Genomic DNA, 15,051 nt, shown 5'->3' with positions numbered 1-15,051 from the left:
TACATAAATTGATAATACCTTTTTAATCCGATTTGAAGAACTTTGGCACCTGACTGGCTATATTAAATAAAAAACCGTTTTACTCATTTATGAATAAAATACCTTCGAAACAAATACTTTAGGCATTGGGCCGCCAAATGGACTTTAGCGTTATGATCTTTATAGTTTAAAACAAAATTGCTGCGTAGACGTCATTACATTCTGCACGACTGAGAGACAAAAGTCCAACATGGATCGACTTAATCGATATGTATTCTTGTTTAGGATCATTGCCGAGTCGATCTGGCTAGCCTGTCTGTCCGTCCGTCTGTCCGCATGAACGTCGAGATCTCAAGAGCTATAAAAGATAAAAAATAGGCATTTAGCATACGGACTCCATAGACTAGACGCAGCGCAAGTTTGTTGACCCATGTTGCCACGACTAATTGCTAAAAAATATTAGACTTTTTACTAAACAAGAAGTTTAAATTTTAAAACGAAATATATTTTGAAAATATAAGGGCTACGGTAAACTCCGGTCCGGATTACATTCTTAGAAAGTGTCTTAATGACAAAATTTAAAATAATTCATATTAAAACTGGGAGCTTTAGTAAAAACTGCCACGCCCACACTTTTGAAAAATTTTTTGATATTTTTTCATTTTTGTATTGGTCTTTTAAATTTTTATCGATTCGCCAAAAAACTTTTTGCCACGCCCACTCTAACGCACACAAACAGCCTAAAGAAATGTTTTGATATTTTTTCAGTTTTGTATTGGTGTTGTAAATTTCTATTGATTTGCAAAAAAAACTTTTTGCCACGCCCACTCTAACGCCCACAAACCGCCCAAAGCTGCCACGCCAACACTTTTAAAAAATGTTTTGATATTTTTTCATTTTTGTATTAGTCTTGTAAATTTCTATCAATTTGCCAAACAAAATTTTGCCACGCCCACTCTAACGCCCACAAATCGCCAAAAACTGTTGAAGACTCTCCTTCGCACTTCCACTAGCTGAGTAACGGGTATCAGATAGTCGGGGAACTCGACTATAGCGGTTTCTCTTGTTTCTTTTAGATTTGTTCATTATTTATTATTATTATTTAATTAAAAATTGCAAACAGCTCACGTGCTAGTGAAGTTCACCCCGAGGGCTCCTGAACTTAAATTTAATTTATAGCTAGGTATAGCTAGGTTCCTAGAAGCTGCTCCCAATTTAAAAGTACGAAAACAGCAGTCGGCATATGCTGCCAACCAGTTCCTGCACAACATTCTGGTCCTTCCCTCTGTTTTTGTTTCGTACCCTTGGGCGATTCGCCTTGATTATGACAGTCGGGTTAGCATTGCTAAGAATGAAAACAGATCGGTTATTGTTCTTTCAAAAACTAATTTTCAAAAAATTAATTTTTTTAAATTAATAATAACTTTTCTTAAACGATTTGTAAACTTCTGTTCTATTAAAAAGTACTTTGACTAGTACTATTTTTTAAAAGTAAATAACTTTTCATTATAAACTAAGAATTATGGTACATATTTAATACTTAGATAAAATTAACGGCTTTAGGCGTTTTTTCGAAAACTGGTTTGTTTGTTTAAAAAACACCTAAGTCGTAGGGGCTTACACACGTCCTTTAGAGTATAGGACTAAAAAAATTTAATTAACAATTTGGGGCTACATTTGGACCACCAAAACAAAGACGAAAGCCAACGCCACCGCGGTGCTGATGACGACGCAAAAGTCAAACTGAGTGGGTATGGTGAAGTGGTTTTAGTTGGCAACAAGAAAGCTAGGGAGTGGGCGCGTTGTTAGATGTAAGTGAAGGACTCTCCGCTCGAGGAAAAGCTGTCATGTTCAGAGCAGGCAGCAGACAACAGACAACGGACAACTGCAACAACAACTTATCACTCAAGAATCGGAGGCAGGTCGCAAAGCATGAAGGACCACCCTTAGCCATCTGAGGAAACTGGCAAGTAATTACAAGAGAACATGCCAAGAAGGCGCACTATCATGTATGTAATAGAAATTGGGACGAAATGGAAGCCTAGATCGGCGTTTGTATGGCGAATTGTTAGCATGCGAGGGCGGGTTTCATCCCAAGATTTATAAACATGTGTAGTGTCGAATATAGCGTGTCCTTGTGGGAGAGGTGGCAATGTATACCATTGACCAACCCACAAAATCAAGAGCTCACTCCTTTTGGTCGAAATTGCTGTTGCGGGTGGTATTGTTGTTGTTTTTGACATGTAAACCCGACTGTCATAATCAAGGCAAACTGCCCGCGGGGACCAACTGCAGCGACAAAAACAGAAGGAAGGAGCAGAATGTTGAGCAGGAACTGGCTGGCAACATGTGCTGACTGCTGTTTCGTACTTCTAAATTGGGAAAAGCTTCGTAGAAAAAAAGCAGCCTGTGCCCCTGTCGCAGCGAACTAGTTTCCTAGCCATAGCAAAATTTGATTTTCAAAGTCCTCGGGGTGGACTTCACCTGCACATGAGCTGTTTGCCCATATATCCCTGCCACGCAACATCAATCCAAAGTAAGTCCTTGTTGTCACACAGTAAAGACGACAAGAAGCTTACCTCGGGGAATCAATTTGCACGCGTTATTATTGTTGCTAGATAAAAGGTAAACAAAGTCGGAACCGAAGACCTTGAATTGAAATAAACCACACTCCTCCCAGCGAGGATAGCTTTGGCTCATGTGCTATGTGCTTTATAAGTTTTCTCACTGTTCTCCTTTCCTTTTACTGGGCGTTCTGTTGCCTCATTTGTCCCCCACTTTTTCCACGGTCCCTAGTCTTTCTCAAGATTTTTTGTTAGAACCCGCCAAAGTAAACATGCACCCAGAGCGCAATCTAATTAAGTGAAGTGTGGTTGGAGGAAGGGACGATAAACTAAATTTACCCCGATCTCAGTTTTTTCAAGTCCCTGCGCTTAGTATGTATGTATGTTTCATGGATGCGACTGGGCTCGCCTTTGCCGTGGTACCAAAAGAGATTTGCTGCTTTGCTTCTTGGTCGCAACTTTTTCCTTCTTGTCTTAGCTTTGTTCGGTTTGTCTACTCTATAACGATGCGTTTGTTGTCTGTGGCTCGTTCGAACAACATTTAAATTGGCTAATGGTTTTCCAATTTGCTTAACGCAAACGACTATATCTATTGTCCCTCTTTGTTCCATCGACTTGAGTCTAATTTAGAAACAACCTACAATTGTCAGCAATAAAATTGGGAAGTTTTGTTGGCTAACCACCAGCATGAATTAGTTTATAGGTGAACGAAACACGTGACTTTTTGAATTTTGAAGCTATTGGAATAATTTAAAGGGAACAAAACTTTTGCTACTTTATTTTACTGGGAATGAAAGGCATCATCCGATATGCAAGCCACATCTTTCCTGGAGTATTGAATCCCCTACGGTTAAATGGCCATGTAAAATAGTATATACAAGGCATAGCATTACTGACAAGCGGATGCCTTTCATTGTAAGCAGCCTTTGCTGTCGTTATGCATAATGTATGCATTAATTATGAGTCAGAAGAGTCGATGATTCTCAAGCAATAAAATGGTGCATAGTGCATTGCACTTTAATAAATCCGCGTTAAAGTGCCTGCCAAATAAAGGTCTCTATCACGCCACGCCCATCGAAACGGATGCAATTTATGAAGCAACTTTATTTACCGCAAATTGTTATAAATCGAATTTAAAGTAGGATAAAAGTGCTTGCCATGGTGGAAAATGCAAATAAAAATGGTTGTAAAAATATGATAAATTACGCATACGTCGTGTCTGCACGTGTATGCAGGTGTGGGATATTGAGTTCGCTTTTAATTGCCATTTTTATCAGAATTTTTGTCGATGAAATTGGCATTATTGCCATCATAGTAATGCCATAAGTGTGTGAGTTACCTGTGTTTCCTGAACAGTTTTGGTTAAAAAAATTACTTCTGCAGTTACCAGAGAACGGGCCAGGATCAAGTGGTTTGAGCATTACCAGTATTAAGCACTTTCCCACTTTAAGCAGTTTACGCGTTGTAATCGGATAATAACACTGAAAATAAAATAAAGCTTTAGTGGAAGAAGATGTATGGCCACCGCTAAAGTTTGTGGTTGCTGCATCCCTTTGCTATAAATTATAGAAATAATCATGAGTGGCAAGGACAAGCACTCCGCTTTTTCTGCGTAGGATGTACTAAACCGTTTTGGTCGTGCAATGAACTACGAAGAATTAAATCCAGCTTTTCCCAGTCTGATCTTTTCTGCCGGAAACTTCACACCCGAAACATTTTTGCGTTGGCAACCATAAATCCTAAATTTAATGCGCGAAGGACTTCCCCAGTTTTCTTAAAATCCAAAAATCAACCAAGCGCACAAACATAGCTCTATTTTCGCACCAGTCATTAAGTTGTCAGCATTATATTGACTTTCTATTTTGCTGATACCCCTTTCCAGACTTATTCTGTTAATGGAATAACAACAATTGCGTGTCCTGCAAGGGCCTCGGGTCAATGGTCAGGGTCGTTTAGAACTCACAATCGAAAATCACAGTCCCGCCTTTCTTCACCTATATGAAATTTATTAGAAAAAAGTACTCTGGCCGGAAGGGGCATAAGTTTTTCAGGAAGTTTTTACACTAGTCGCTGTTGACGGCAGATCCAGAAATCAGAGGCATCTTTAAAATTGAGTGGGGAATCCGCAGCCTGCAAACTTTCAACGTGGTATTGGTTGCTAGTCAGCGTCCCACTGTACGAGTTGTAACAGCAAATTGACATATGGCCACCAAAGTTGAGCTGGGCCCTCGAAACTTCTGAAACTTGCCGCCTTCCAGTTGTCAATGCTGATTTTTTCTACTTGTCTTCTTACCTGCTTTGCTTATGGTAGTGGTCAGAAGAACACTTTGATAAACTTTTCTACCGGGTAAATGCCAATCTCTGCTGCTTCTGTTTCCCTCAGCGTAAACTTTAAGACCAGCACGAGCGGCAAATGTTCGGGGAAACGAGATTCGTGCTTTAAATTAAATTACACATTTTAGCACGTTAGTCGGGGATTACTTATCACAGCAAGTGCCTTCTGCCGGCTGTGAGATGGACGGATGTTGAGTGCTTCCTTTTGAGTGGGAGACGCAGTCCGTTCCTGTGACCATTGGGAATGGCGGATTAGGATGCTGTTCCCTTTGATTGGATTTATCGCGCGGAAAGGAGTAAACCTGCCATGTAACTGCAAAAGCTGTTTTTATATCGACGAATTCTACGGATGGACAGGCTTAGGAGGCGCTGTGCCAGACACGGCAGAATTCAAGCTAATCGCAGAGCAACAAAAAAAAAAGGAAATTTGTAGCCCACAACGTGGCAAATGCTTTGACGTGGTTTATACTGATTCGTCAGATTAATTGGCTTAAAACGCGTGGTTAACACTAGCAAAGAGCGAAATGAAAAATTGAAGTCCTGCGAAGAGCTGTTGGGAACCCACAGAACGCGACTACCACCTTCTTTGAAATTTACCGGAAGGACCGGAATTGTGGGTTCCGTACGACGGGATGCGAGTGTGGTCCTCCACAGTGAATTGCTTAGTGAATTGACATCGCATTGCTAATTGGTGGTTTTATAGTTGCAGCTTGTAATGCCTTGCAAATTTCGGGTGGCCCAATCGTAGGTCAACGGCCGACTATGCGGACTACCTCCTAACCGTGATCCCCAATTCGGGATGCTCGACTATCAGGTACCCGTTACTAAGGTGGTGAAAGTGCGAAGCGGAAATTTCAACATTGACCGTTTTTGGCGGTTCGTGGGAATTAGAGTGGGCGTAGGAATGAGATTTTTAAAAAATCTACAGAAATTTACAAGACTCAAATATAAGATTTACATGATTAAAAATATCAAAACATTTTTCAAAAGTGTGAGCGTGGCAGTTTTGGGAGTTTTAGGGGGCGTGCCAACAGGGGTCAACACACTTGCGCTGCGGCTATGTCTCTGGAAAGTGTATGCCTAACCTCAATCTAGCCTCTATAGTTTCTGAGATCTCGACGTTCATACAGCCAGACGGACGGACATGGCCAGATCAACTCGGCTATTGATTCTGATCAAGAATATATATGGTCAGAAACGCTTCATTCTGACATCTAGTATACCCTTTAGCTCTACGAGCAACGGGTATAAAAAGCGACAGTCTTGGTGAGAAGGAACATTCAACTCTTGCAATAATGATGATCGGCAACTGTTAAAATGATTAGAGGGTGTACAGTTGCTGATATGCCCGCCGGAGGAACGGAGGTGTGACTTCTGTTAGGTGCAGCTCCTCTGCGTGTGAACATTAAAAAGTTTCGCCCGAAAGTTAGGAAAACAGAGTGAACACGGGGAGGTTAACCCTTTTAAATGTATGGGATTTGTGGAAGAAAAGTAATTAGAAAACTATGCACTCAGGTATAACTCAGACACAAAGCAATATAATTAGTTTAGCTTTGTCCTTTAAGTTTAGGTTTTTAGTCTACGAGTAACGTATATAAAAACAAGAGTGAACGCTACTACTATTATAGCCCGACTATTTGATACCCATTACACAGCTATTGGAAGTGCGAAGGAGACACTTCAACCGAAGACATTATAATAATTATTCTAATGTCTTTGCTTCAACACTGACAGTTTTTTGCGGTTTGTGGCCGTTCGAGTGGGCGTGCCAAAAAGTTAATTGGCAAATCGAGAGTTAATTAACAGTCAAACATAATTGTTAAAAATACCCAAACATTTTTCAAAAGTGGGGGCGTGGCAGTTGTGGGCTTTCTTTTACCTGTTACATACTTTTCAACAAATCTAGTATACCCTTTCACTCGAGTATATCCTTTTATTCCACTATTATGCGGTATAATACTAATAAGTGTAATAACATAATTTTCCACTGGATGCATGTTCCTAATCTTCGATCGCGGTATAAAGTTCATTCTTGCTCTAGAAGGGTAAATATACACGTTACTCGCAGAGTTAAAGGGTGTACTAGATTCGTTGAAAAGTATGTAACAGGCAGAAGAAAGCGTTTCCGACCATATGAAGTATATATATTCTTGATCAGGATCAATGGCCCATTCGATTTGGTCATGTCTGTCCTTCCGTATGAACGTCGAGATCTCAGGAATTGTCAAAGCTAGAATAAGTAAGCATGCTGAGTCTTGTTTTTTCCAATTTCTATCAATATGCCAGAAAAATTTGAAATATCTGATAGTCGGGGAAATGTTTTTTAATTGCAGTTTGCTTACAAAGATGAAGTACGCAACGGTCCTAAATTTTTATTAGCAATTCCAATTGGCTTGAGTATTAACGACTTTTTTGACCAATCAAGGTTTTCACTCAGCCTTTATCCGGCTTTACGCCCAAGGCGGCAGCGAGAGCAAGTGGGAGTGTTCAAAATTCACTAGAGAATCTGTTTTGTGTGAGAAATGTTCAATTAATATGCGCAGTTGCGATAAAGCAACTGTGCATGTGAGTGCCACCAGAGTTTTAGCATTTTCGCATGGAAATTTGTTGTTCAGCAAGCCCCGAAACTCGCCCCACGAAAGAACTACAAGGACGCCCGATAGATATGTTTCCGGTTCGGGTTTATGTTTGCGTTTCCTTTTTTATAGTCGGGAAGAGACACGCAACATTTCGTATTCAAGTGCAAATTGCATTGCAGTTGCAGGAACGACGGAAATTTTGAGAGATTTTACATTTTTAGTGAGTAAATGAAAGAAGAGTGCGATCTCTGGGAAAGCTTCAGAGGAGATAGGGCGACCGTGTTGTGCCAGGTGACGCTATTGTGTCGCCACATATGGTGTAGGAGCTCCGAAAGTTGTTTGCTACATTTGACAGTCGCGCCGCAGGCATCATTCATCTATCCGACTAAGCTTCCATCCGCTTACTCGTTTGGGCACCTCTTTTTTCGCAGACACTTCACGCCCATAATTTACAATTCAAAATGTCGCAGTACTGCTCTTGCCGATTTGCCACGAAACTGGGCTTCATTTATTCAACAGCTGTCAGTGGATGAAAACTTTCTTAGTACTCTAGCACAAGTAACATAAGTCCAAAGTCACACTTATACTTAAGGTTCTAGGACGGACCTAACAAAAAAAGAATATTTTCGTGTAACACTAATCTTTTGCATTTAAAATCTTTAGCATATAACATGCAATTCAACAAGTGAACAGAAATTACTAAACTGGTTTTCCTTTGACGTAATGAGACATAATACCCACTGGCTTCTAATTTTTAAAACGCTTCTCCTCGACTATCAGATACCCGTTACTCAGCTAAAAGAGTGCGAGGGAGATGAAGAAAAACACAGCAACTGTTTCTTAAGCTTGCATACGAGCGAAAACCTAGAGGGGCTTACATAAATTACTCACGACACTCTGACGACTTCAGACGGTAATGTTTCGATAAATGTTAACTAAACGAATACTCACTTCCAAAAATTGGTCTCTATCTCGGTTCCACAGGGATTTTCAATATGTGGAGGCTAGAGTGGACATAGGAAAAATGTTTTGGAACACCGATAAAAATTGGCAAGACAAATAAGAGAGAACGCTATAGTTGAATTCCGCTTCTATCTATCAACTAGTGAAAGTGAGAACGAGAAATTTTCACATTTTCTGGAATATCGATATTGGGGAAAAAAAAAAAATAATAATAAAATGAAAGAAAAGAAAAACAAGAGAGAACGCTATAATCGAGATCCCCGAATATCTGATACCCGTTACTCAGCTATTGAAAGTGCGAAGGAGAGACTTTAACACTGACAGTTGTTGGCGGTTTGTAGGCGTTGGAGTGTTAATTGGCAAATTCTAGATATATTTACACAAAAATGTGAAAAAATATCAAAACATTTTTCAAAAGTGTGGGCGTGGCAGATCTCGACGTTCATACGGACAGACAGACGGACATGGCCAGATCGACTCGGCTATTGATCCTGATCAAGAATATACATATATGTATGTATATACTTTAAATGGTCAGAAACGCTTCATTCTGCCTGTTACATACTTTTAAACGAATGTACTATACTCGTAAAGTAAAACGGGTATAAAAAATCTAAACTGGTTCAAAGGTGTGGGCGTGGCAGACTTGGGCGGTTTGTGGGTGTTAGAGTGGGCGTAAATATAAACTTGGGTGCGCCTACGTTTTTGGAATCTATATAATATATATATATTTCGTCTGTCCGTATGAACGCCTCGGTCCCAAAAACTAATAAAGCTAGAAAACTAAGATTAAGTTAAGATACAGATTCCAAAAACTTATATATATATATATATATATATATATAAATTATATGGTCGAAAACGATGCCTTCTACATGTTAGTGAAGGGTGAATTTAGTGTACCCTTTTACTCTACAAGTTACGGGTATAAAAATCGAAAAAATTAACGTTTTTCAAAAGTTTGGTTGTGGCATACTGTCATAATGCACAACATGTAATATGTAAATATATAATAGCTATATAATCCTGCTGTCCTGCCGGTAATAACGGCTTATCTTGGAAAATTGACAGTTTGCCCTTTTAGGCAACCCACATATATTGCTGCAGATGAGGTCCTCGGCAATTTAACACCCGTTCCGCAGCATACCAATGTATAAGTCTAGTTAAAAAAGGCGGTCGGTGATATTCCGCAAACTTATTTACATCCATTTCATTTACATGTCTCTGCACTTGTTTGAGCTTCTAAATGAGTTCCCTACGCCAAATTTATTTGTTTTGAGTTTACTTCGTCCCATGGGTTGCACTTTTCAGAAGCATTCATAATTTCCACACAATTGGCTCAGCTCATAGGACTCTTTCATCCTCTCCTGCCTCTTGCATCACATATGATACACTTACAAACTTCATGATTTATGCAGTGCACTTCCATCGATATAGATACTGGGAAAAATATGTGGGCACTAATATTATTTTCTTTTAATTTAGCCAACATCAAAAACTGACAGGTAAAACGAGAAAGGTTTCGACAGTACGTAAGTGCGTAAGATTTTTTGAAAAGTGTAGGTGAAATGAAGGAGGCACTCGAGCAAAAATGCTAACTATCTTCAAAAAGCACGGCGGTAAGGTTTTAAAGCAATGTTTGATTGAACCCTAATATCAGTCTTCATTAAGTGGTTTCACTTCGCAATAGCGAAATATCAGATACGAAATGATACGAAAATAATACAACAATTTGTTTTATTGATGACAATTTCCTTCTGCTACTCGAACGTTTTTCTGTATACGTAATCAGTTCAACATCTGAATCAGTATCATCAAATATAATCATCAAATCAACAACAGACAACAATGAAGGTAGGCGCACATATGCATTTCAATTGCATTCTGAAGCCGATTCGGTGAACAACCCACAAAACTCATTTTTAACTTGGGGAAGGACAACGAGTCAACTTACTGGTAGCCACCGGGAGAGATACTCTTTTTAGTCAGTGCGAAACCAGCGAGGATTCAGGATATTTTCCTTTTAAAGGAAAATGTAGCCTGTCACAAATTGCAGTGCATGGGATATCGCTCGTTCACGAACATGGCCATGTATATTTTGTGCACAATAATTCGGCGAAGCTCTTTGAAACGCTAGGTTCGCAGCAATTGTTGAAATTTACAATTGCGATTCATCAAAAATAGATTAGGTTTTCATTGCAACAATACTATCCATCTCGATACGACGACTCATGAAAACATGAACAGCTGAGCAAGAATAGTGCACTTATTTGTCATCCAACAATGTTAATTTTAAAACAAGTATGCAGCATCGTTGAACTCTTTGGCAGTCACAATTTTTAACACCCTAATGGCTCCACTGCAATTTTTATGGTATACGTCGATGGGGCGTGCTTTAATATCCATGTGAAGCAAGTACACCAAGGAGCAGTAAAATAAAATAAAAGGGGAAAACTTTGAACTTTAAATACATTTTTTTGACTTTGCCATTACCCTGGAAAAGTTCTTAAATAAAATAGAATATGAAAAAACCAAAAAAGCACTGTTGGCTGAGATGCCATGCCTGAAAAGCCGGAGGCCACTAGCACTTCAGTGTGCAGCGGAAAATTCGGTGAAATAATGGGCCAGAAGCCTTGGCATTAACTTGGGCTTTAGCGGGTACCAGAAGCAGTCATCCAGATGGGAGTGTGTATGCGATGTGTGTGTGTGAGTGTGCATCAAATTTAAGACCCCTGCCCCGGCTTGTTGCCAAGTTTTAGCAACAGTTTCTGAAGGGAATATGTCAAAGAAGACGGTGCATCCTCGACTCTGTTGCATTATGAATGCCGCATAATTTAAGCGCATTCACTGCAGAACGGCGTGGCGCAAGAATATACCGAACACAAGAGGAGCATCTTACGCTTTAAGACCCGTGCTGTCGCATCTCGCAACGACTCCTCGGACCCGACATTTCGCAACTCAACTTGCCACTTGCAACAACAGTCGCCCGGCGGAGTGTTTGCTTGACGCTTCAAAACCCCATCTGGCGAAGGATCTTCCTCCTCATAGACGGGTGCAACTTGAAGCCTGCTGCTCATCGACAAACTTTGCCATCTCAGGCCGCCGCAAGTGTGCTGCGTGCGTGCCGTGTCCTCTTCCGGTCAATCGCTTTGTAATGTCCCGGGCACTTGACCTGCAACTCGGGGCTCAAGTGCTAGAATTGAGTCCCCAGAACGTGCCCAGCGGCAGGATATTACGTGCATAAGTGAGTGGTCATGAAAAAGAGTTACAGCGTGAAGGCATCGGATCGTGGGCGATCATAACGTGCCTGTGATTTAACTGGTCCTCCAAGAGTGTGGCATGCATATCCTGCACTCTGTCACTAAAAGTGCCGTATTGGCCCACCATCGCAATCAAACGGAGAAGTGAATGCGGCTGCATCTACTCAGCAGCCCTAAATACCGCGGTCCCTATCTCTTGTATGCCTCAGCTTAAAGTACCGCCCATGGTACCATGGGCGATTATCCATCTGCCCCACCCACTCCGCTTTTATGGGCTCGCAGTTTTTCTTTAGTTTAACGCGCTGTTGAAAGTCATGGGAAAAAATAAAAACAATGCACCCAGGACGCACGTCGCAGTTTTAGTCTCAGATTTAGCTAGGCATCTTTGCATTTTGGCATCCTTGACTGCCCCCGTTTGGGGCACGTGCAACACGTAAAACTTAAGAATGCCGCACCATCAGCTGCAGCCAACTTCCCTGCTGCCACACGGCGTCCGGCACCAACTGCAACTGTTGCTATCAATACCAGTTGCCATTGAAGACAACGTTCTAGGGCACTCCCGTCGCACATTCTACGCCAGGTGGCTCCTTGAGATTTCCAAACCAAATTTCGAAACCTATCGAAGCAGCTTCGCTAGCGCCCACTTACCAGGCGAGCTGCGATCTGGAAATTGGCAGTGAATCGCTCTGCAAAGGGTATTCGCGTTGCCTTGTTTGCTCGCTCGCAGTTCATTTTCCACCTTGCCTGGTTGGCCCAAGTGGCCCGAATGCAGCCTGAGCGACGGCACTTGCGTTTTTGCGCTTTGCGATTTTGCATGGAGCACTTGCACAGGCTGCCATCGTAATTTACCAACTATATACGCCCTGCTGCCTGGCGCATGTTCCCTCCTGCCTGCTACCTGCCCCAATACACACCCGAATTACAATGGGTGCCACGCTGCTAGCGAACTTTGCTGGCGGGAACCGGATACGGAAGCGTGCCGTAAAAGTGGCATATTTGCCGCATCCTATTGACAATAACTGGTCCATGGCAGTGGCACACAGTCTTTGCCCAGCTGCGTCTGCAAACAATGTGCCTTGTGCGACTTTTTTCACCTGCCGTCAGTGCTCCGATTGGTTTTGCCGTCCTCGTCTACGTTATGCACGGATTACTGTGCCTGTGTACTGATGAGTAAATTTAAATTTAAATTTAAAGATAATGTACATGTGAATGACATAACTAAAATGACCCACATCAACTGATGATTCCTCATCTTAATGGACTGCCATTGATAACGGGGCAAATCAGATCGTGACACAAACTTTTAGGAGACTCCGCCTGATTGAATGAACTGCCCCTGAGATTGCCGAGCCAAGACCTAGGGAGCTAAACAAAAACAGGAACAAAGGTAGAATTTGTGTCGTAAATTTTCCGAAGAGCAGGCGCCGAGGGACGGCGCAAAGCTGACAAACAATTAAAACAATGAAAAGTGGGCAGACAAACGGTTAAGATCCCAAAGAGACAGGTGTGACCATTCTTAAAGAATGGTTGCTGAGCGGTGGGTGGTGACTGGTGGGTGGCTTATGGTAGGTGGTGAGTGGTAATTTGCGGGAGGGCGGACCAACTTCATTGCCTGGCTGGCGGCTGGCGGTCGGCACTTTATCAACTGCCGGTGGCATTTCTCAAGCATCTTCCCTACTTCCTCCTATGCTCACTTGGTTGTTGTTGTGCTCAGCTTATTGTTATTTTTGGGGGCGATGAAAATGTGGCCTTGGTGCCCTTCCCAACCCTTGCGACGGCAGGGGGACCTGTGGGAAAGCGAGGAAAATGATTATTTATAAACTGTTGATTTCGTCTCTCTCGCACAAGAGACTACACCTAGCAGCGCGAGCCCGCCCCCTTTGTCCTTTGAGCAAAGTTTCCGCCGCCGAAGGCCAACTTCCCACCCCAGCTGCCCCGTCCCTGCCGCCCCATAATCGTCCCGAGCCTATTGTCTGATAGTTGGAAAACATTTTGCACGCTTTTGGCATCTAACATGGAAATTATTGCGCCTGCAATGCCTTGACAGTTCAAGTGCACTGGGCCCAGCTACTGTGCAGCTGGTGAAAGCCAGGCAAATACATAGCTGTGCTCGCATTTTTAGTTAAATTTAGGCTGCTCCAGCTACACAGATATATGGGTGTGTGGAGAGACGCGGGGAGTATATTTCAAGTTTCTCTGGCGCACACTTTTTTCGTTTCAATAAACAATTTTTATTGCTCCCTCACAAATTAGCCTGCTGCTTTTCGGGTTGCCATTGCATCTGTTTGCCCCTTAAGTTCTTCTGCGCTTCTTGGGTTTTTTTTTCTAATGGGTTCGCTTGATTTAGGCTGTATCTACAAAAAAAATCATTATTATTATACCTCATTGTGGGCCAATGTCCGTCCTATCCCATTGTCTACTCCAAAGGCCCATGAAATGTATGTCTTATGTGGTCGAACACCACTTGAGCTTCCAAATTGAATGTGCTGCAGTCCTCAGGGCCATGCATGCAATTCCAAAATAAAATTGTGCAGGAACCAAAGGACGCCGCTATGAGGAGCCGCCGGATCCGAACGAGATGGACACCCAATTGTCCTTCGGTCATAGGCCTGTCACGTGCCGGCAGAGGCAACTGCAGCTTATTTCGCCTAGGTACTGGAGTTGGAGTTGGAGAGTTCCTGGCAGCCCATGTCCAGCTCCATGTCCTTTTCTGGCTGGTGGGGCAGATCTACATCAGCCATCCTTGGGATGTCGCTTCTGTTTGCATTTTTTGCATGAAATTGACGTTTCATTTGTTATAATATGCATCGAGGCAACATTTCAATACTCATAAATATTTAACAGGCTTTCATATGTGGGGCCAAACGTTGGAGGAGCCACAAGCACGCTTGCATCGGGAGCCATCCGATATCTCACATCGAGAGGATATCGGGATACACGGTGTCTGGATGCCGAGTTCGGGGAAACGAGAAATGGCTTCTGGACCCCAGACTGGACTCCGGCTGGCAGGCGGCCGCATGTGTATATGCACTCTAGAGTCGTAAAAATGCCAGTGCCGCCAATAGGTTCCCCCAGACGTTGGACATGGGCGTTGACACATGCAACAACACAATCAATATAAAAAGCGAAGATAAAACCTCAAAAAATAAGTTGGTTAAATTTTAAATTTGAAAACTTAAATTGTTTATACTAGATTCGGTGAAATGTATGTGACAGATAGAAGTAAACGTTTCCGAACATACTTTTCAACGAATCTCTTGTAACGGGATAAAAATTACTGGATCATTTAGTTTAATAGAGTTGCATTCAATAAGTTTCTTCGCACTTCTTATTCCTTAAATTCTGCAGTGCAATTAGAAATTAAAATTAAAA

At 41.9% G+C, this 15,051-nt stretch overlaps 1 long non-coding RNA gene across 1 annotated transcript; it reads right to left on the bottom strand.

Moving 5' to 3' along the window:
* Positions 1 to 13,840: 13,840 nt before the first annotated feature.
* LOC120450043 lies at positions 13,841 to 14,883 on the bottom strand. The gene is made up of 2 exons (XR_005616242.1): positions 14,061 to 14,883; positions 13,841 to 14,004 (listed from the first exon to the last, which is right to left on the bottom strand). It is a non-coding gene; the product is annotated as an uncharacterized LOC120450043 (long non-coding RNA).
* Positions 14,884 to 15,051: the final 168 nt, after the last annotated feature.

Source organism: Drosophila santomea, chromosome 3L, assembly GCF_016746245.2.
Source record: "Drosophila santomea strain STO CAGO 1482 chromosome 3L, Prin_Dsan_1.1, whole genome shotgun sequence".
NCBI classification, from domain to species: Eukaryota; Metazoa; Arthropoda; class Insecta; order Diptera; family Drosophilidae; genus Drosophila; species Drosophila santomea.
The sequence above is the reverse complement of the archived record's forward strand: the minus strand, read 5'-3'. Positions and strand labels throughout refer to the sequence as shown.